The sequence below is a fragment of the Nyctereutes procyonoides genome, unplaced genomic scaffold (assembly GCF_905146905.1).
Source record: "Nyctereutes procyonoides isolate TBG_1078 unplaced genomic scaffold, NYPRO_anot_genome, whole genome shotgun sequence".
Classification (NCBI taxonomy): Eukaryota; Metazoa; Chordata; class Mammalia; order Carnivora; family Canidae; genus Nyctereutes; species Nyctereutes procyonoides.
Window position 1 is genome coordinate 539,764 of NW_026575123.1, and position 20,311 is coordinate 560,074.

The window sequence follows — 20,311 nt, forward strand, 5'->3', positions numbered from 1 at the left end:
GAGGGACATTTCCATTTGGTATAGCTCTATGATGGAGATAGAAATTATTTACAAAAGTGAGGGGGGTAGAGATCTAAACACAAAGCCTTTTTGGTTATATGTTGTGCCTGAAATCATGCTTATAAATTAAGTTTGAGTGAGGCTTTGCATCCAAGCACCCCATCTGATCTTTCAGAATTGCCTTTGTGACAGTATATTTATAAGGAAAAACATTGCCAGACATTTTCCCTCAATACCTTGCTCAACTGTAAAAAGCATCAGTACTAATCTTTTTAAAAGAATATCATACAACTTCTTTCCCCCTTGTCCGTCCAAGTGGTAGCCATCTCTATCTCTGACTTTGGTTTTACAGTGATATTGCTCTATTGTCTCTGTCTTTACTCTTATGTTGAATATGTAAGTGGATTATTACTACTCAAGTTTATCTAATTGATGCATCTAAATAAACCATTTTCTCTTTCCTGCTCCAGATGTCAAAGACCCTTCAACTTCTCTAGCTATTGCAGTTAATGATAGCTTAATGTGTTATTTTTAACTCCATTCATTGGATGATAACTATATTTTCCTTATCATCTCATTGTCATGGTCAGCTTGACTTTCTACTGATCCTTTCACGTGTTGACATTAAAATTCTATTCTTCCTTATGTCACAACTCATAAACTCTACAGTAAATGCCTTTAGAATAATTTTCCAAGACAAAATGTTATTATAATTTTGCTTCTTTTTCCCATCTGACTTCATCAAAATTGTGTTGATCACTGGCCACTCCCACTAATATTTTATTTCCTTGCTGATCACAAAATACTTTCTACTGGACATTCTGTTCATGGCTGTTAAAGGGCCACTCAACCCAGCTTTGTAATACTTGTTTACATTTTTTTTGGCCATTGCTACTTTCAAGCAAAAAAGTATAAAAACTCAAAGTTTAATTTTCTTCTAAATGCAGTATTTAGTGTGATCCTTATAAGATCCTTAGAGATCACCTCACCACCCCTTCTGAAAGTCTTCCCATCTCACGTAGAGTAAAAGTTCAAATTCTTACAATGACCTAGAAAGCCCTCCACAATTTGGCCTCAATTATTCCATTGATCTCTCTCTCCAATTGCTCTCCCTTTATTCACTATTCCAACCACACTGGTTTCCTTAGTCCTAGAACATTCCAGACTAGCTCTCATGTAGAGTCTTTGAGAGACAGAATAGCATAGAAGTTAGAAAACATGGATCTGGAGTCAAACAGCCAGGATTGAGTCCATCTCCATTCCATATCTTGCTGGCTATGGCATCTTAATGGCCTGAGTTACTTAGTCTTTTTGAGTTCAGTTTTTCCATTTGAAAAGTGGTGATAACCGTAAAAAAGAAATGGATTGACTTATTTTGTTTAGCACTTATTCTCTAGCTCCATCCATGTTGTTGCAAATGGCAAGATTTCATTTTTTTAATGGATGAATAATATTCCTAAGGCAGTCAGACAAAGATGAATACCATATGATTTCACTCATATGTGGAATTTAAGAAACAGAACAAACAAGCAAAAGAAAAAAAAAGAGAGAGAGAGAGACAAACTAAGAAACAGACTTAACTGTAGGGAACAAACTGATGGTTGCCAGAGGGGAGGTGGTTGGGGGGATGGGTGAAATAAATAATGGGGAGTAAGGAGGGCACTTGTGATGAGTGCAGAGTGATGTATGGAAGTGATGAAATCACTGAATTCTACACCTGAAACTAATATAACTGTAGGTTGTATTAGTTAACTGTATGCTAACTAACTGGGATTAAAATAAAAACTTAAATGGAAATTTTGAGGTGATGGAAACTTTAGTTAATGCTGCGGTGATAATCATTTTGCAATATACAAGTGCATCAAGGTGCACCTAGGTGGCTCAGTGGTTAAGTGTCCGACTCTTGGTTTTGGCTCAGATCATTATCTCAGGGTGGGGAGACTGAGCTCTGCATTGGGCTCTGTGCTCAGTGGGGAGTCTGCTTGAAATTCTCTCCCTCTCCCTCTGCCCCCCCTAAAAAATAAGTGTATCAGATAAGCACCTTGTACACCTTAAACTTATATATAAAATGTTATATGTCAGTTACATCTCAATAAGGCCATCTATCATCTATCTACATCTCATTGGTCTCCAAGACAGAGTAAGCACTCCACAGGCATTTTCTGTTATTGGTGTTGCTGTCTAAGACTGAAATACTCTTCTTCCAGAGGAGTCTCTTAGTTCTCTCCCTTCAAGTCTTAGCTCAAATTTCACTCTCTTGGTGGGATAGTCACTGAGCACTTTATTGAAACTTACAATTACTTTAATCTCAATATTCTATTTTCTCTTTTAATTTTTCCTATAGCCTTTATCATCTTCTAATAGACTATATAATATACTTGCTTATTTTGTTTATATTCCTTCTGTGCCCATTAGGACATAACCTTCAAAAAGGTGAAGATTTTTGTTCTCAATATTTGTTATATGTCCAGAAAGTAGGTCAGTAAGTGTTCAGCAAATATTCATGGAACTCATGAATGAATAATAATTCAAATTTTTATAATTTCTTAATTTTTGCAATTTCAGGCTCTAATCATTTCTATCATTGTCTAACATGATTTTAGTGTCTTTTTTAGATGAACCATGCTCTGCCTCTCTCTCTCTCTCATGCTAGGGACATTATTAAAGTTTTATTCTCCATGTATATTGTTCTGTGTCATCAAACCCTTTGAGGTTGTATGATGGCATTCCAAATAGACATGGGAATAGGTTTTGTGTTCTTCAAATTATTTTCAAGAACTTTTACAAAATAGTCTAGTTTTTGTACCTCTTCCATTGCACCATATACTTGATTCATTTATATCTATCCATTTATCATTCACTATATCTACCTGTTTCAATTTTCAGTTATTTATTTATTTATTTATTTTTATTTTAATTTAATTTTATTTATTTATTTTTTTTAATTTTCAGTTATTTATATCTATACTTTTTATAAGTTTCTTTTTGAGTTCTATCATATGCCTACAATTCCATCCTTATCAATTTCCAAAAAATCTGCTTCCCCCTCAAACTTTCATGGTTTAAACTTGAACTTATTTTTTTGTAACATTCATGATTATTTTCCTTTTTCATATTCTCTATCATTTATATAACATAAGTTACCTGACAAAATCATATTTACCATCACTGGAAAACTGTTTGGAATTTACTTGTGTTATTATTGAGAAAAATAGTCTATGGTCTTTTAAAAGTAAGCCAATAGCTTTGTTTTCTTCATGATAGGGTTGGTTTATGGAGGTGTAATTAGCCTTACACGTAGGCTCAATTTCTCAGAACAGAGGGAACAATTTTTAAGCAGTCTAAATCCTGAAATTGTTTTGGTACTTTACATTTTGTTATTTTATTGGGTATTTTGAAAAGCCTTGAAGAGCCTTCAGGCAAATTCCTTCAAGTTGTTGATGAAGGACTTGACACGTAGAGAAGAGGCATTACATGCCCATTGACACATAAAACCTGTTTATAGTCCAAAACTCAAATGATGTTAATCTTCAAAAAAATAGACAAGAATATCTTGGAAAAATGGATAGTCAGAATCATGGGAGAAAGGAAGAAAAAAGTATTGGTTAATGGCTGCAAGTATAAATTGACCTTGGGATTGGGACATATGTTTAAATGGCTGCAAGTATAAATTGCATATGTTTGCATATGTTTAAATGGCTGCAAGTATAAATTGACCTTGGGATTGGGACATATGTTTAAATTATGGGCTGCATAATTTGATGTTTTATTTTTTTTATTTTTTATTTTTTTTGGCATTGGATTAAGAAGTTTTGCTGCCATTAGTGTGAAGATGGCGCTTTTTTTTTTTTTTAAACCAGGGAGGCCTTTTCTCCTCCATTCTACTCTTTAAGATACACCAGCCTTATAAATGTTTCTTGATTCTATAGTTAGAATTATTCTCTCCCTACATTGTAAACTTTTTCCTTTCATATCATTACAGTAGAATCTTGTGTTTCATCTGATTTTGTGCCCTAATGTATCTGACTCATTTTAAAGCATTCTGGTCAGTTCTGGCTATGCCATTTACCAGCTAAATAATCTCAGCAAAAAACATTTTACCTGAATATTGGTTTCTCTATGCTTAAAATGGAGATAAGGCTACACTACCTCATTTTTTTCTTCAAAGTAATATTGTTGGTTGTAATACAAAATTGAAAGCAACTTGCCATTTTACCTGAGAGCAATGGTGCCTTTCTGTTCCTACAGGTGGATGGATTGTGAATATGACTTTGGTTTTCAGATTTTAGAATTTGTGAACACATTTAACCCCATACCCTGTAAAAGTGATAACTCAATAGGTTTGTAAACTTGATTAGAATATATGAAATATATTTTCCTTAGAGATGTCCCTATGTACATGGCCAACAAGCACATGAGAAAATGCTCCACATCACTGGCCATCAGGGAAATACAAATCAAAACCACAATGAGATACCACCTCACACCAGTGAGAATGGGGAAAATTAACAAGACAGGAAACAACAAGTGTTGGAGAGGATGTGGAGAAAGGGGAACCCTCTTGCACTGTTGGTGGGAATGTGAACTGGTACAGCCACTCTGGAAAACTGTGTAGAGGTTCCTCAAAGAGTTAAAAATAGATCTGCCCTATGACCCAGCATTTGCACTGCTGGGCATTTACCCCAAAGACACAGATGCAGTGAAACACCGGGACACCTGCACCCCAATGTTTATAGCAGCAATGTCCACAATAGCTAAACTGTGGAAGGAACCTCGGAGTCCATCAAAAGATGAATGGATAAAGAAGATGTGGTCTATATATGTACAGTGGAATATTACTCAGCCATTAGAAAGGATGAATATCCACCATTTGATTCGACGTGGATGGAACTGGAGGGTATTATGCTGAGTGAAGTAAGTCAATTGGAGAAGGACAAACATTATATGATTTCACTCATATGGGGAATATAAAAAATAGTGAAAGGGATTAAAGGGGAAAGGAGAGAAAATGAGTGGGAAAAATCAGAGAGGGTGACAGAACATGAGAGACTCCTAACTCTGGAAAACAAACAAGGGGTAGTGGAAGGGGAGGTGGGCGGCGGTTGGGGTGACCGGGTGACAGGTACTGAAGGGGGTGCTTGACGGGATGAGCATTGGGTGTTACACTATATGTTGGCAAATCGAACTCCAATAAAAAATATACAAAAAAATGTTCTTTAGTAGATAATTCCATTTATTTCCACTGCAGTGGTTGCTCCTTCCCTGTTTTATGGGTACACTTATTTTCTTTTTCTGAATTTATTAGATGTATTTTGTAGACCTTTCTTTTTGCTTTCATGATAAAGTTCCTGTTTTTGTTTTATTATTATTGCTCTTAAATATATCATACTAATTTACAGTCCTGTTAACTCTATCATTATAGAGTTTCAAATATAGGGACACTCATCTTTGCAATGCTAGTGAAGAGGAGGTATCTATCACAAAGAAAACATTAAGCATCATTCCATATTTTATTTATTTATTTTTAATTCCATATTTTAAATTGAACTAACATTTAGACTTTGGGAAATGGAAATAATTTAAATGCTATTTATCTAGGCTCGAATCAATAAATCATTGTGTTTTACCACTACTTTGCTTGTGATTAAAAGCATAAAATCTTTTTGGTTGTAGAAATCTTTTGATCATCTTCATTAGGCAATATATTTTAAGTATGTATGTGGGTTCTTAATCATTTTTAAAATTATCTGAGTGCATATAGAGAAAAAACATAAAACAAATTACATGAATTACTTATCTATTGAAAAACTGATATGGTTTAGGACAAAATCCAATAAGATTTTTTTGCATAATACATAAAAATTTAAAGATAATGCTAATGAAATGATCAGACACTGATGGTATCTTCTAATGCTTTTGTGGTTTTTAATGAAAATTTTAATCTCCAAGTTTATCTCTAAATTGGGCAGCTTCTTATTTCTCTCTCTTAAGTACAATATATGTGCTTCTTTACTTCTGAATCAATGATTGGTATACTAAGGTTTCTCTTTGTCCTCAGGTGTTTTTTTTTTTTTCTCTCATACTTACCATGACAGAAATTTTGTTAGCCAAGATATTAGTAGTATTGACTGAAAACTGAACAAGACCCTGTTCATTGGTAGTTGCGTTGTAAAGATAATTTGCTTCACTTGTAGAGATAAAGATACATTTATTGGGGATAGGCACATCTTTCCCATCTATCAGAAGCACCTAAAGAAGAAAAGAACTTGATAAGTTATGTGGATAATACTCAGAGAAGACAGAACTCTTGGGAACAAATTCCTTTGCTTCCATAATTGAAGGCAAAAGCAAAAGCAAATGCAAATCCTGAAAACAACACTTCCATGTTTACTACAAAATCGATTTTTTTCCCATTTGTATCCTCATGTCTTTCACCTTTTTTTTTTTTTTACCTTCTCCTTGGATCCTCAGGTCTTTTTCATCTCCTGAAACAAACCACGTAAGCAACCCCATAAAAAAATGTTTCTTTTTGAGAAAAATTATAAGTAGTTTGAAAGAAATACTTATAAAATGGATAATTAATGATAAGTACTTGTAAAAGGGGTAAAATTATTAGTTAAATATAAAGTGTATACTGTAAATATGAAAATAATTTAATAATAGCCACAAAGTGTACACTATTATAGTTCTTACGTCTAAGAATAAAACTACACATATCTAGTCTAAACATATGGGAAGGCAAAAAAAGAGAGAGAGAGAGCAAGCCATAACATAGTCTTAATGACAGAGAACAAACTGAGGGTTGATGGAGGGTGATGGGTAGGGCATGTGCTAGATGGGTGATGGGTTTAAGGACCTGTGATGAGCACTGGGTATTATATTTAAGTGATGAACCACTAAATTCTACTCCTGAAACCAATATTACACTATATGTTAATTAAGTAGAATTTAAATAAAAATTTGAAAAAGAAAAAATTAAAAATAAAACCGCTTATTTATTCATTTCTAAATAGAACAGCAAGTATACAGGAGAATACTGATAGCCATAAATTTAGAATAATTTTTGAGAAATTCTCTTAAAATTCTGAAGCTGGCTGGAGATTGGCAGAAATATATTTATTGTTAGATACATGGTAGAAGAGATTTGACACAATAACTAACTCATATGATATTAAGCATTTTCATTAGCTACATGTTCTAAAAAGAAATAATACCTCTGATTCTCAAAATGCTATAGTACATGTTTTCACATTTTATCAGTGATATTTACAAAGGAAAGTAGTTTTACTGGTTTCATGGTTTGGGTCATAGTAATTAATTGATATCACTAACTAGATGTAGGTTATATCATTGTGCCCTGAAGGTAGGTACAACTGGATACTTCCTTTTTTGTGAACTGCAATATACTCTACCTGTCCAAAGAAGGGAATTCCTCGTCTAAAGTGCGAATCCACTTTCACGAACCTGAGTCTGGTTACAATGTTTGTGATTTCACTGGTCTCATAACCAGTAAATACTGGTTCTAAAAATATGTAGAGAAGAGTAAGTATTCTTGGAAGTTACTTTAGTCTTAGAATTAATTTCCTTCCACCTTCCTATGACCCTTATTTTGTTATGGAAAACAAACAAATGTTTATTGTTTCACTCCCTATATTAATTTAGAGTTCAAACCTGTTCTCTCTTCTCTGGTCTTGGCTTCCACTTTAAGTTGCATTTCATAACCCATATTTTTAATCTGGAGTAAGTTTGATTTTACTTGTTGGGTGATGCAGCCATTGCTGTTAAACTGAGAGAAATTAAAAAAAATTGATAAATACCATACTGATTAAGACAATAGTCACCAAATCTATTATTTTCTTTCCGATGCTGAGATGACTTCTTTGGGTTAAACATGTTAATTTATCTTCAGAAGTTTAATATTCACATCTGTTTTATCATCTCTAAGGGTTAGTCATCAAAATGAGAATTTTATTGACAAAAAGTAGAAATTCTTTTTCCTTTTTGGTGGGAAATATTTTGGGACAAGCTTACTCCAATGTCTTCTTTCCATTTAGTAAAATGGGGTAGCTCAATGGTTGTCAACAATGATAGTGCCTAGAGAGAACACTAAACTAACCTGTTGACTGAATTTCTCGCAGAATTCTTGTTTTTGACAGTAAGCAGAATGAAATAATTTTCTGCACATGCTTACAGTCGCAAGTCCTGGGACAGGTTTCCCATAGGTGTATGTGTCACATAAGAAATAAATCAGGAACTGAGGAAAGGTATCTACATTTTCCACTACTAATCCACCACAGCCCAAACAATTTCTTTCTGCAGTTCCTTGCACTTCTTTATTATTTTGGGCTCATATCAGTTGAAATATATCTGGAAAATATCTTTATCAAGAGGTACTACTCATTAAGGCATTTTTGCTTCAATGTACAATCAAATTTCCTTCACGATTAAAAAAAAACTTCCTTTTAAACTATTTATTTTTTATCATTCTTTTTATTCTGTCATTATAAAATAAAAACTTGTTTATACCAGGTGAGAAAACTTATGTAATAAATTGAACATAGATAAACAAATAATAGAAATAATAAACCCAACATAATAACATGCACACACACAGAAAGACAGAGAGAGAGTCCTGATAAAACCTAACAACCATAAGGCATATAAAAAATTGTGTGTGTGTATACTCCATATTTCTCTTAGTTCTTTCTCTTAACAGAACAATTAATAATTGGTTTGCTTTGGGCATTACTTTTCTTTTTTTTTAATTTTTATTTATTTATGATAGTCACAGAGAGAGGCAGAGACACAGACAGAGGGAGAAGCAGGCTCCATGCACCAGGAGCCCGACGTGGGATTCGATCCCGGGTCTCCAGGATCGTGCCCTGGGCCAAAGGCAGGTGCCAAACCGCTGCGCCACCCAGGGATCCCAGGGCATTACTTTTCTATTTGTAAATGCATCCAATATCACTTCAAATAAAAAACATAATCAGAGCAACTTATTCTGAAACCCTTTTCTAAGATACAGATATCAGTACTCGGATGCCATTAAATTAGACAAATAATTCCTTGGTCATTACTTCAAGACAGAATTGAGGCAGAGGTCCAGATGCTTTGATGCTTTCAGTATATAATATTCAGATGGGCATATTTTTTTGTTTTGTTTTGCTTTGTTTTCTGTTTTTTTATTTTTCCCTGCATGCTCCCTCTGCTACTGATGATTTGTAGGAAATGAGTTTTAATTCTCAAAGCTGAAATGAACTATATAAGAGTTATTTGCAATTGCAAAAGGTTAAAGAAGGGAATGCTACAAGACAGAAAACATTTTCAAAACTAGTATTAGTAAGTCTTTCACTATCAATAATTACTTTAAATGTAGCAGATTAAATTATCCAGTAAAAAAATAGGGTAAATGGATAAAAATCCAACAATATGCTACATACAAGAGAAACACTTTAGATTTAAGGACACACAGAAGATGAAAGTGAAGGGATAGAAAAAGATGTTCCATAAAAATGATAACCAAAAAAGATCAGGGGTGGTTATACTAACATCACACAAAATTGACTTTAAGTTGAGAACTATTACAAGAGACAGAGAAGAAATTATACAATGATAAAAGGGTCAATTCGCCAAAAAGATATAGCAATTATAAATATATATGCACCCAGCATCAAAGCACTTAAATATATGAAGCAAACACTGCTGGAACATAAAGGAGAAATAGACAACAATACAATAATACTGCAGTATTTCAATAATACACAAGACTATCCAGACTATTCAATAATAATAATAATAATAGACAAGACTATCAAGACTATACAGTAAGGAAACAGTGAGACTGATCAACCTTAGAGACTGTATGGTCTTAAGAGACATATTTAGAATATTATACCCCAGTGTTGGCAGAGATTTGGAGAAAAGGAATACTTGTGCACTCTTGGTAGAAATGTAAATTGGTACAACCACTGTGGAAAACTATGGAGGTTTTCAAAAAAATTAAAAATGGAATTACCATGTGACCCAATAATTCCACTACTGGATATTTATCCAAAGAAAATGAAAATACTAATTTCAAAAGGTATATGCATCACCATGTTTATTGCAGCATTTTCTTAAATAACCAAGGTATGGAAGCAACCCAAGTGTCCATCGAGAGATGAATGGATAAAGAAGATGTATGTATATACACAGTAGAATATGACTCAGCCATAAAAAAGATGAAGTCTTTTCATTTTGCAATAGCATGTTTGAACCTGGAGGGTATTATGCTAAATGAAATATGTCAGACAGAGAAAGAAAGATTCTGTATAATTTCATTTATAAATGGAATCTGAAAAACAAACAAAAGGCAGAATCAGACTTACAAAACGCAGAGAACATACTAATTATTGCCAGACGGGATGGACAAAATGGGTGAAAGGAAATGCAAAATGCAGTCTTCCAGTTATGGAATGAATAAGTCATGGGAATAAAAGGCACAGCACAGGGAATATAGTCAATGGTATTGTAATAGTGTTGAATGGTGACGAATGGTAGCTGCACTTGGAGTGAGCACAGCATAACATATAAATGTTGAATCCCTGTGTTGTACACTTGAAACTAATGTTACATTATGTGTCTACTCAACTCAACTCAAATAAAAAAAGGAACACATACCAAAAAACAAGTCATCCAAATCAGAAAAGAAGTAAAACTTATCACTCTTTGCAGAGGACATATTATATATAGAAACCCCTCTAATGACTTCATAAAAAAACTATTAGAACTAATAAACAAATCCCATAAAATTTCAGCATACAAAATCAACATACAAATCCAAATATGTTTTTGTACACTAACAATGAGCTACATGAAAAAGAATGAAGAAAACAATCCTATTTATAATAGCAACAAAAAGACTTAGTAACATACTTAACCAAGGAGGTGAAAGACTTGTTCACTGAAAACTACAAAACATCAATGAAAGTAATCACAAATAAATGAAAAGACATCCTATGTTCACAGATTGGAAGACAATATTAAAATATCCATATTACCCAAAGCAATCTCTAGATTTGATACAATCTCTATCAAAATCCTAATAGTATTCTTTACAGGAATTGAAGACATCACACTTCCTAGTTTAATACAGTATGGTCCTGGCATGAAGATGGATATGTAGATCAATGGAACAAAGCCAAGAAATAAATTCATTTCTGTAAATTGTTTTTTTTAATTGGTTTTTGATAAGGATGCCAAGAATACACAGTAAGGAGGAAAGGATAGTATCTTCAACAAAAGTATTGAGAAGACTGGATATCCACATGCAAAAGAATGAAATTAAACCCTTATGTTACACCATACACAAAAGTTGGTTCAAAATAAAGACTTAAATGTAAGATCTGAAATGATAACATTTCTATCAAAGCTATGGGGGGAAAGCTTTATGGGGTACATTTGAGTCATAGTAATCAAAAGCCAAATGAGTAAACACTATTCTTAGAAATATTGAGGGAACTTGAGTGTAAAATAAGGATTAGTATTGGAAAATTACTTTTAATTTTGTAAGGTGTGATAATGGCATCATGACTATGTAGGAAAATGTTAGCAATTTTTAGAGGTACATAGTACTGCATCTAGGGCCCACAATTCATGATCTTTGTAGTTTATCCTGAAATGTTAGAGCAAAAAAAAAAAAAAGATGCAGCAAATATAGACAGATGTTAATTGTTAAATCATGATTAGGATGCCTCTATTCTTTTGTGTATTTGAAATTTTTAATAATAGGTGGTCAAGATAAGTCATTGAAATAATTTTTAAAATTCTGTGGAAAATTGATTTGTATTATGTACCTGGCCAAGTAATCTCTCAAAATTGAGGCAAAATATGAAATTTCAGACAAAAGCAATTTAATTCACATCCCATGTACTGATACATTCACTTTTTCATCCAGGATATTGATTTTCTTTGGCATCTGAACTTTGACCTCAAACTTGGGAAGTACTGTTGATAGAGATAATGGAAATAGGGAGGCTGGTAAACATTTAATGGAAATGCAAATATCTCATGTCTATAACATTTCCCAAAATAATACCCTGAAATGCTGGATGCTTTTTTCAAGTGCCAACTTTAAGATGGTAAATTTTAACAATTCATGCAAAATTATCTGACTTTGTGGTCACAGCAGATCTTGATGACACTAACAAAAGATGCTGGCCCCACTGAAATAAGAATTTTGATACTTGGCAAAGTGTAACTTGCTACTGAAAATCAAGCTCTTGTGAGCTTCTGGTTACGAATTATGATGGCTTTACAAACAGCTCAAACTGATTCTAAGGGACACCTGGGTGTCTCAATGGTTAAGCGGCTGCCTTCAGCTCAGGGTGTGATCCTAGAGTCCTGGGATCAAGTCCCACATCAGGCTCCCTGCCTGGAGCCTGCTTCTCTCTCTGCCTCTCTTTTTGTGTTACTCATGAATAAATAAATAAAATATTTACATAAAAATAAACCATGTTTAACATACCTATGGGAGATAGAGAAAGTCTAAGTGAGTGCATGGTATGAACCAAAAAGTTATGGCTTTTTCATTTTTCAGTATCCATACCAAATTCTACGGTAAAGGGGTGCTCTGTCCTTTCGTCTGATTCCTTCTGTACCATCACCTTGTAAAAGCCCTGAATGGGCTCACATGAGAGGGTAAAGACCAGCTGTTGGAGGCCACTCTCCAACCTGAGACTCTGCAGTTGTCCAACTCAATTTTTTTTTTGGGTCCTGGAGGTAAACAAGGAGCATGGGGAATAGTTATGCAGCCATAATAATCCTTAAAGCAAACAAATGACTTTGGGGTTGGTAACTGGCATTGTCTTCAGAAGAGATAAACACAGAAAAAAGATAAAACAGAATAAACCTGACACCTGGGAGTTGGAAATTTTAGATCTGAAAGATTTTTTTAATAGTGATTCATCTGTAAGGAATGTCAGAACTTGTAACCTTATATGTGCTGATTTCCATTACAAGACTCTCTCAAGGTATAACAGTGGAATCTATCTGAAAAAAGGAAAGGAGAGATGTGATTAGAATTTAACCAAAGGCTATGATTTCAGACTTATGATCCAATAGCTTACTCAGGAAAAATAGTATCTGTAGTAAGATATAACAAAATTTAGCCTGAAATATTGAAGAAATAAAATTGCTTAGGGAAACCAGTAAATAGTTCTAAGAAAAGCATAAATAATGTATTTCCACAGCAATCATTGTGTTGCTATTTCTCTGGAAAATATTATTGGTGAATAACTTGTATTAATTTATTAATATTTATTAGCTTATTAATATTATTTACCAGTAATATATAGTAAAGAACATGACTATATTGTTTACTTATATACATTAGGAAATGGATGTTAATAGATATTAATAGAGTGACATGTCATTATAATTTAGACCAAATAGGGATAGAATTCCAGAATGACTTGGTTAACAGTTAACTAAGCATATTTTTTCTAACTTAAAAATTGCTTTTTAATTTAATTTAATTTAATTTAAAAAAGATTTTATTAATTAGAGAGAGAGAGAGAGAGAGAGAGAGAGAAAGAGCAAAGAGCACAAGCAGGGGGAATGGCAGGGGGACAGGAAGAAGCAGACTCTTCACTAAGTAGGGAGCCCAATGTGGGGCTTGATTCCAGGATCCCGGGATTATGACCTGAGCCAAAGGCAGATGCTTAACCAATTGAGCCACCCAGGTGGCCCCTAAAATTGCATTTTTAAAGAAGCTTTGTTTCCTTGCTTTGTTGAAAGCTAATTAGAAGAAGGGACACCTGATCAGCAAAACCAAAATATTTATACATAATATATATTCTATACTATATCTGTGTTACATTATATATTAATATACTTTATACAATATGTTATGATATTGTCTATTGTATGTGCATCTATATATCTATATATCTATATATTCAGAATCAGTGAAACTCTTTGTGCTTTAGTCATAAACTTCTTGAGAGTATGGGTATGGATAACCTAACTTTTTATTGTGTCTCTTCATTATGTTTAATGTATTGTGCTCATGGCAATAAATGTAGCTATTGTTGAATGATTAGTTACTATTATAAGAGAAACAGCTTCCGCATCTCTCACCCTTCAATTATGCCTTACACAAGAATCTAAATCTGTGGTGCGGCTGGAGCCCAGGTTCCTAAAGGAATGTCTTTCGTCTTCTTGCTTTTCCTGGACCTTCCTGCACCCTTTTGGATGAGTACTCCCATCCTACCCCCCACCAAAACCATAACTCTTGAGATACTTACCAGTTCATTTAGGGGATGAAAGTTCTCATCCACAGAGACAACACGGAATTTTGCTGAAAAACAAATTCCCTAGTCAGACTCATACATGATAAAGCAGGTAATGTGAGTAATAGGGCAGGAGGCTCAGAGATAGGGATTTTGATGACTGGTTGCAAAACCTGCTGAGAGGTGGCCTTTCTTCCTCAGTGTTGCCCCAAATAGTGGAATTTCCCTACATACCTTTCTGTCCTAGTTCATAGATGGGTTTGTCTGTCTGGACAAAGATCAGATTTTGAGTATTCTTTACCAACACTGTGCTCCTCTTCCTAAAATATTGTGTTGGTCCCTTTATCTGGACAGTGAGGAATGCCACCTCTGAAGAGGACAAGATCCTTGGGAGCTAACAAACGAAGAATATTGCTGAGGAATTACACAGTCTTCTCCCTCCAAATCTTTTATTCATTACTGTTTTCAAACTCTCTTTCAGCTTCACAAAGGGCTAGATTAGTAAAAATGTTTCTACAATATGACTGAAGATAATAATATAAGATATAGGGGAGATATATCAGTGAGAGCAGCCATAAGTGGGACCCATATCTTCAGATAGTTTACCTGGAACTCTAGTTATTAAATCATAGTTATATATATTGTGAATGAATGGAAAGAAGCCTCTGTAAAAATGTGGGAGAATATGATAGCTGAATATCTCGAGCTGGGCAAACTTCAAGAGGTACTGGATGTTTACTTTGAGCATCTTGCACCATTTATACATTCAGAGGACAAAGACACCTAATGTCTCACTACAGGAGAAAAGTTCTGCTACATACTGTCCTACCATGAGACTTTTGTATAATCTCTTTCTAGGTATTGGCCTACTCTGGCCTTAATGACATATCAAAGCTAGAAAATCTCTCTAAGTCATATGTTTTCTATAGCTGATAGGATTTTTTTGAACTTAAATTGAATTTTAGCATTAGAAAAATATTTGTCTCCTATGCTGGTGGAAAATCCATGCTTTGTTCCTTTGTAGCTGAAAACTCACTCTTTTTATAAGTCCTCCCTAACATTCTTAAAGTCATTCTTTGGGATTCAACATCAGCTCCCCATGATGCAATATAATGTATCAAACAAGGACAGGCAGATAGGATCACAGTGAAGGAGACCCAGTAGACTAAGTCCTTTTCCACCACCAGGTCAGTGAAGAGACTCTGGTTCCCCTGAGGGACTCCAAGGAAGCCCTTATAGACACTGTCTCATTCAGGTACCTCAGAAGGAGGCAGCCCTTCTCAGGGCTCCCAGTTACATTCAACAGGGAGGGGACCACCACCACATACTACCTGGGAAAAGAAGAAGGCTTGAACTTACAACTCCAAGATCAAGAGTCATATGCAGCCAGTCAGGCATCCCTGTGAGTTTACTTTCTTGACTTTATTGATAAATTTCCTTTATCTGAATTGCCTACTCTTTCAAAAATGGTAAGTGATAAAAATGATCATTTTTTTTTACCTCCTCATCCATATGTTTTCCCCTCCAGGTCTTTGATCTTCATAGGAAAGAAGGCATCAGGGTATTATAATTTTATTCAATATACTATTTTTATTATTATTAATTATAAACCTAGTTGATACCATAATTCAAAAATTAATTCCATGTATAGTAGATACTTCAAACAACTATTTCATGAAGATTTGGTTAGTATTCATTCAATAGATATTGAAATTGGAATTCATTAAGGTTAAGTAATTTGCCCAAGATTTCATCTGTAAGTGAGCAATCAAACTACTAAAATATTATTTAATCATGGATGTTTGCATTTTAAATATTTGCCTTTGCAGGAGTGACTAAATTTTGCAAATATTAAACAGATAACTTTTAATTTTCTCTTTTTCTTCATGTTCCCGTGCCACCTCCGTCTCTCTGAAGGCAAAAGGAGAACAGTTACTGGGTCTTTTGGGTAATATCTCACATCAAGGGATAATAATGCTGGAGGGATATGGGATGTTTTCTGCATAATGAGAAGATATCTCTTCTGTTCATGACAACCAGGCCATGAAGTTTGTTGTTCTTTATCAAATGGTGGACGTGATGTAAAGATATAATTTTCAGTGGGCAGAATGATCATATGTTGTGTTGGACTGAACACAGTCCTCTTAATATTACCAACCCCAATAAATGCCACTTGCTTCATCCATTTAGCCTTTACTCAGAAATCTGAACAGCCCCTATGTATTTCCAGATGCTCTCTGGGTGGAATGCAGTGGAAGGTGGTACCATCCACAGTTGTACATGAGGTAGGGGAATGATGGCAGAAAAATGTACCCCTACCGGTTACTGGGAAATTGTGCCTGGAAGAAATTTGAAGAAGAAAGGAAAGCAAGTTGGTTCTGATTTCTGCTTCCTGTACTTTGGCCTGGAGAAGGCCAAGTGGATTAAGTGGATTAAGCTAACACAGAGAGAAGGATCCTTTGATCCCTGCACATTTAGAACTCTGGAGTCTCCTGTATTACTCTGGAATGTAGCTACATTAAAGTCAGGAATACAGAGTGGGTAGGGTTCTGAACTACGAAGGGGACTCTCCAGTACAGGTTGTATTGGAATAGCCACAGGATTGGAGGCAGGCTGCTGTCACAAACTGGGGATTCTATAGGATAAAAAAGAGCTGACATGAATGAGGGTCAGCCTGAGAGGACTTCTGGCACTTCTTGGTCAAGGGACCAAGCTGAGACAAATGGCTGAAGATTCAAATGATGAATGTTGGCAGGTAAGGAGAAGCCAGATTAACCGTGGCCAAAGAAGACCAAGGACTCTCAGACCAAAGACTGAGCCTTTTTCTCCACCAGGAAGGAATGGAGGTCACAACCTTCTAGCTCCTACTTTGAGGAGGAACTGGGGAGAGGTGGAAGAGAAGTCTTAGATTATTGGATTTCACGAACTTTACAACTCAATAGTTTTCAATTATTCCCTTTCCCCCTCCCTGGTTGGCTAGTTACTGGGGTCTCTGCTGAAGGCTCAGTCATTATCAAAAAACAAAGGAGCCATACTTCCTCTACCCGTGTGATCTACAATAGGAATTAAACTGCACCCCACTATACAGTATAACTATTTTTATAGCCAATGCTTTCCATCCCAAAGAACGATTCTGTGAAGGTGGGATTTGAGATTTCAGTGTCTAATCAAATCATGCCTTCTAGTGACCACTTATTCTATTTCTGATTATGATGACCCAATGAAAAAAAATTAAAGTGTAGAAAAAAATGAAAGAAAGAATCCCATTTATGATTCATCTCTTATGATTGGAAGGCATCTTAAGAAATGGAAGGGTAGCATTTAATGGGAAAGTCAAAGCAAAGATATAAAGAAGAGAGGGAGATAAAGCACAGACTCTTAAGGAGGGAACTTTATTTTTATTTAAAAATTTTTTTTTATTGGAGTTCAATTTGCCAACATTTAGCATAACACCCAGTGCTCATCCCAAGTGCCCCCTCAGTGCCCATCATCCAGTCACCCCAACCCCCCGCCCACCTCCCTTTCCACTACCCCTTGTTCATTTCCCAGAGTTAGGTGTCTCTCATGTTTTGTCACCCTCACTGATATTTTCACTCATTTTCTCTCCTTTCCCTTTTTTCCCTTTCACTAATTTTTATATTCCTCAAATGAATGAGACCATATAATGTTTGTCCTTCTCCGACAAGTGACTTATTTCACTCAGCATAATACCCTCCAGTTCCATCCACGTCGAAGCAGATGGTGGGTATTTGTCGTTTCTAATGGCTGAGGAATATTCCATTGTATACATAGACCACATCTTCTTTATCCATTCATCTTTCGATGGACACCGAGGCTCCTTCCACAGTTCGGCTATTGTGGACATGGCTGCTATAAACATCGGGGTGCAGGTGTCCCGGCGTTTCCCTGCATCTGAATCTTTGGGGTAAATCCCCAGCAGTGCAATTGCTGGGTCGTAGGGCAGGTCTATTTTTAACTCTTTGAGGAACCTCCACACAGTTTTCCAGAGTGGCTGCACCAGTTCACATTCAAGGAGGGGACTTTTTTATTTTATTTTACTATTTTATTTTATTTATTTATTTATTTATTTTTTTAAGGAGGGGACTTTAAAAGAGACTTAGGGTTCTGCAGGATCTGAAGCATTGGTAGAGAGCAGGACAAGAAGTAGCATGAAACATGAATAAGGAAGTCTGTCTTTCTCCATAGCGAGGGACAAATCTCAGCAACTATATTGAGCCCAACTCCCTGCCCTCAGCCTGCTGCTCGAGACATCTTAAATTTACCAAGCTTTATGTGGCTGCTATTTGCAAACAAGCTCCACCCCAAGGCCTCCAAATGGAGCTCAGAATTGGGCAAAGCTTCTCCCAAAAGGCCATTGCTCTCCGTGATTGCCTCATTACCCTCAAGGCTCTGACAGGCTCTGAGGTGTTTCCAGAGGATAAAATTCATATTTTAATTAGAATGAACTTTTTATTACTTTGACAGCAGCTCCTTAGAAGAGATTCATGAATGTCTATTATATCGTTGTATTTTGTTAGAGTAGAACACTTCTTGGTTATCATCAACCAGATGTTATGTTTCCACTCTCCCAGTGATAGAATCAAGATTGTCTCCATCTCTCTGACATCACAAATAACTCTTTGATAAATATCTTTTTAGCATGTTTTCTTAGACACTTAGGCAAAACTTTTTGGAGGACACATACACACATGTGGGACTGCTGGATCCAAGGCGTATACTCAACTGACTAAACACTGCCAGATTACTTTCCAGAATGGTTGTATTACACTATAATTCCACCAGTGAGTGCATGAGATTTTCATAGCCTCAAATTTCTGCTGACAGCTGATCTTTACATTTTGCTAAACAAATGGGTGTGAAGTGGTGTTGTATCACTGTTTTAATTTGTATTTGTCTCACTATCAATGACTTCAGATGTTTTTTTTTAAAATATGCCTTTAGTTTGTAAATTGCTTGTTCATTTCCTTTCCTAATTTTTAAAATTATAGTTGCTATCCCAGTCTAGTTGATTTCCTGAAATTTCTTTTTCTTTTGGGGATTTTATTCATTTATTTATGAGAGACACAGAGAGAGAAGCAGACACATAGGCAGAGGGAGAAGCAGACTCCTTGCAGGGAGTCCATGCAGTACTTGATCCTAAGACCTGAGGATCAAGGCCTGAGCAGAAGGCAGAAGCTCAACTGCTGAGCCACCCAGGTGCACATTTCCTGAAATTTCTTGTATAAACCTAGATAGCAATTCCTTGCCATTTTAGACCTTCTGAATATTTCTTTCATTTTTGCATCTATAATTCTGTCCATAGTATCCTTTATTTCTTAATGTTGACTGATCAACTTCAACTTCTTTTCCTTATGATTTATGCTTTCATATCTTGGTTTAAGATATTTTTTCCTGGCCCAAATTTGACTGACCCTTCATTAAGTGTATCAGCAAACTATCTGTATTCTTTTTTTTTTTTAATTTATTTATTTATGATAGTCACAGAGAGAGAGAGAGGGGCAGAGACACAGGCAGAGGGAGAAGCAGGCTCCACGCACCGGGAGCCCGATGTGGGACTCGATCCCGAGTCTCCAGGATCGCGCCCTGGGCCAAAGGCAGGTGCCAAACCACTGCGCCACCCAGGGATCCCTCTGTATTCTAACTGTGCATGTAGTTTTCTTTACAGATTCAAGTTGTGTGTGTTTTTTTAACCTTTAATTTTCCTAGCCCCTTGTATTAACGATCTTTTTAAATGCCATAGATTTGTGGTGCCACTTGTATGTCTGTTATAGTCTCATATATACATCAATCTATCTCTGAACACTTTATTTCCTACCCGTTCATTCTTGCACCAGTATCCTTCTTCCCCACCTACGTGTAACTTGAGCTTATTCATTTCATTATCTAAGTATTTGCTTTCTTGCTTTGTTTTGTTTTGTTTTCCTCTGCAGCATCTGTCAGTTGCTGAGAGGGACAGTTAATATTTATTTTGAATTTAAATTTATTTTCACTTTTGTTTGTATAATTTTAATGACTATGTA

At 35.3% G+C, this 20,311-nt stretch overlaps 1 pseudogene; it reads right to left on the bottom strand.

The window, feature by feature from the left end:
* LOC129517095 (pregnancy zone protein-like) overlaps positions 1-18,474 on the bottom strand; it is a 35,061-nt pseudogene extending 16,587 nt beyond the window's left edge.
* Between the last annotated feature and the right edge of the window lie 1,837 nt (positions 18,475-20,311).